Here is a 4,034-nt window from a genome sequence, read left to right on the forward strand (position 1 = left end):
CTTTACGCCTGTCAGAGCAGAAGTAACAATTGCTTTTCAAAAACTGACTAACGAGCCATCCTAATTTAAAGGAAAAATTATAATACTATTTGGAAAAGCGGTTAAAATCGAAAACTGTGCAGCTTGTCACGATCAAAGTCGATGATTATGTTACACGTAAATTCACGTGGAACGACCTTTGAATATCAACGCGCGCTCGATTGAACAACATTTTCTTTTTTTTTTTTTTGACTGTAAATCAAGAAACCAACACCAGCCAGTCGCCCGGCCGGGCGACCAAGAAAATATTTTCAGTCGCCCGAGGCCAAATGTTAGTCGCCTCAGGCGACCGGGCGCCGTTAGAGCACAGCCTTGAGTTATGAAAGTAATATATACATCATCCTACCTTTCACTGTCGTCCATCTCATGAGCACTAATGTACTTAGGCAGGGACATGCCAATGGCTGCTAGTCTTGTGATAAACTCCATGGAATTCATTGTCTGTTGCAATCAAACTGCCTCTTCCTATCTTTAGTCCAATATCCATAATATTTGTAATTAATAATAATAACAATAATAATGACGAGGATGATAACAATGATAATAATAGTAGTTATGAAGGTATGTTTAATACCAATATTACCGCATATACACGAATCATGATTTTGCTGCATTAACTTTTAAAACTGGAAGTAAATTCAAAAATAAAAAATGTTATTACTATTGATTATAAACAGATATTGATTATTAAAATTATAAAATTTTGTTATTATAGATTATCAACAGATGTTGATTATTAAAAGAGAAAATTATACTTGTAAAAACTACAACGTAATCTCTCAGTTCTTTGCTTTGGTATTGGATAGTTCTTTGCTTGGTAATGGTGTGCGGATGCCCTTGTTGTAGGGAGATGTTTGGAGAGTGGGCCCCTGTTCTTGGTATCTGTCTGTGTTTGTTCAGACATAGTTCACTCTGTCTTTCATCTACTCTGGGTAGTTTTAGATATTGGAGAGCTCTATATGAAAGGGTAGGTATGATGATCTTAAGACATGTTTCTTTATACTTTCTAATTCCTTAGAGAGGTAAGACAGATTGCCATGGTGCCATATGCATACTACACAACAATGTTCAAGTGCAGATTTTGTTAAAGATATATTGAAATTTTAACTAAGTCTTTATCCTCGACAGCTGCTCTGGTCAATACACAGAGTATGTGGAGACGTTTATGAGCTTTGGTAAGAGTAGTATCAAAATGGTTAGCATTGAGTTCATGCAATTACTGGAGCTCCAAGAGATGATGGTATCAACACTTGATTGGATGTTTGAATTGCTCTTTCTTTCAAGCCCTTCGGACAAAGTTACCTTGTTGATTTATTTCCAGATACAAATTTTGGGTGTAGAGATAATCAAATTGTTGAACATTACTAGAAACAGTATTGGACTGAGTTTTGTTCCTTGGGGAACACCAGCTTTAATTGGAAGTCAAGTTCTTATAACTAGTTTTATCAGGAAATGTGTAGCAGCCAGAGGGGAGAAATAACAATCAGATGGTAGGATTTGAAGGGATACACCCCTTCTTCAATTCTGGCCATTGAAATGTTGCAAGAATTTTCTTGGCCACCATATAGGGGGCATGGTATAAACTCTTGAGACTAGAACAGAGTTTTTAATGCTTCCAGTCCCCCGGCCTCTCATGACTGTTGAAGTCAGCCTGTACTCTTTATACAGTATAAATTTGCTTTTTCAATTACCTATAAATGTTGGGTACAAATCAAGTTGTTTCTGTTTAATTTGTCTAAATGAGAGGTACTTTAGCCTAATTTAGACTTTCATTGAAGATGTACCATGTGAAATGGAAACAGAAAATGAGAACAAGAAGAGAGGTAAAGTCCCTTTGTCTTAAATAATCTTTGGGAGTATGATAGAAAAGACTAGTGAGATAAAAGAAGCTACAAAAAGCTTTCTGCACAATTAGTCTGAACACAATTAGTCTGAAAGAATCTGTCTTCTGATGGTTTCCTATAGCTTTTTATGACTCTCCTCTTTGGATTTCTCTTTCTGCATCTTGATTCATTTTTTTCCTCTATTTTCATGTTTGAAATTTCAAGGTTCAGTGTCTTGGATAAGACCCTGACAATGTTATTTATTGCCTTGAAATGTGCCAATGTAGTTATGACAGTCGGTAGAGCTGCATTAATTGCTCTGGGAAGTTCTAATTGTATTGAGTCTTCAGTTGCCTTGGCTGACTTTAGGTTCATTTGTTGGAAAGGAAAAAAAAATTAACTTTGGGCACTGCCCTATGAATCTTAGATTAAAAGGAAGAAACAAAAGAGTATAATTTAATAGAAGGAAAAGAGAAAATTGATTTATATTATGCCTTCAAGACGAATTTTTGATGAAAAAGGTATTCATAATAATAATTACTGGTATGACTTTCTTCAGTCAGTGAAGAAAACTGAGTATAAAAATAAATACAGATAAGACATTTATTTACATATTTATTTACATATTTATTTACATATTTATTTACATATTTATTTACACTAGGCTGGCCTAGTTCAGCTGCAAGCTTGTTTGAATGGGGGCCTGTATAGGCAATATGAATAATAACAAAGTATGTCTAAAAATAGAAAATACAACACTAATTAAACACACCTGTCCACAAAGATATACAATATACATGACTTTTCAAAAAATTACCCTAATTACAAAAATAAAGTTTAAAGGGTTAGGTGTTTGTCTATGTGGATGGTTATGGTACAAATGTTATATTTGAGGGTGGTGGCTCAGCAAAAAGGCTAAACTTTGACAAAATGTTTCTTTTCTGTAGGGGTTGGCCTCTGTAGATGGTCATTACACCAATGAGTCATTTTAAGGTGCACAATAACAGAGCTAAATTTTGGCTTTTATTTTTATGGCACAAGGTGTTAGTTGATGTAATTCATTTAATCGACCTTTAAAATGAACTTAGTCAGCTGCATTGTTTGTTTTTTGAGAGCAAAGTAGATATGTTTGAAGGTGTTGCTTGACTGTCGTGTAACATTTGAAGTAAACTCGAAGCGTGTGTTCATGAAAGACCAACTTCTTTATTGTAAGCCCCAAAACACGTGCTCTTTTTTACCAGCAAGATATCCAAAGTACGCTTACACAATGCATCATTCTAAGACGTGCGTTATGTAACAATGTAACCATAAAATTATATAACAAAGAAATCTACGTCAACATTAGCAAAAGTTATGGTATTGTCCATATGGCATTACCCTCGTAATAGACCTCGCTCACCGAAGAGTCTTTGTAGCTCAGTGGTAGAGCGTCGGAGCGCAAATCCGAACGTCTGAGGTTCAATTCCTCATGGGGACTCAGAATTTTTCTTTATAACGCTTGTGACAAGACAAAAAAACATCTTTCTTAGTTATGGTATTGTTCAGAGGAGAGCATACCTTAACGGAGATCAGAGTACATGTCTTGCGCACCAATGTCATCACATTATTTGTGAATGCTATGGTCAAAAAACCTGTTTAGCCAAATTTTTTTTATCATTTAGATCATCAGGTGTCAATAATTTTCCACTGGAATTCTGTGACGGTAATGATGGGAAGGAAGGAAATTCTGTAGCTGCACAAGAATGTACCTTTTGACTCGATTAATGTAGGCCTGGGCATTTCTGATATTGATAGCAGGCAATGCAACAGTTCTTGAGGTATCATCACTGAGTTATCGTCAGTCATGATTAAAAAATTATTTGTAGTCATGAAGAGAGAGTGTTTAAATTTGCGCATTTCCATCATGAGAGCCAAAATGTGGTTACAGCAGCCTGATGTACCAGCACAACTTGGTGCAAAGTAGGCACTGAGTACTGATTTTTTCGTTGCCTGTTGTAACGAGATAGCTGTCATCTTTCTAATCTAATGGCATTTGTCCTCAGTATTTTTTATGTGGCGATCTGTCGCGAGAATGGATGTGTTTTTTAAGTGCCTGAATTGCTCGGAAGAGCTCGAGGAAACTTACCTATATTGCTCTAGATGTGGAGCAGCCGTGGACAAAGAGGAAGTTCT

At 35.8% G+C, this 4,034-nt stretch overlaps 1 non-coding gene across 1 annotated transcript; it reads left to right on the forward strand.

Moving 5' to 3' along the window:
* Positions 1 to 3,267: 3,267 nt before the first annotated feature.
* Positions 3,268 to 3,339, forward strand: Trnac-gca (transfer RNA cysteine (anticodon GCA)). The gene has a single exon. It is a non-coding gene; the product is annotated as a tRNA-Cys (tRNA).
* Positions 3,340 to 4,034: the final 695 nt, after the last annotated feature.

Source organism: Pocillopora damicornis, chromosome 7 (assembly GCF_964200805.1).
Source record: "Pocillopora damicornis chromosome 7, jaPocDami1.2, whole genome shotgun sequence".
Classification (NCBI taxonomy): domain Eukaryota; kingdom Metazoa; phylum Cnidaria; class Anthozoa; order Scleractinia; family Pocilloporidae; genus Pocillopora; species Pocillopora damicornis.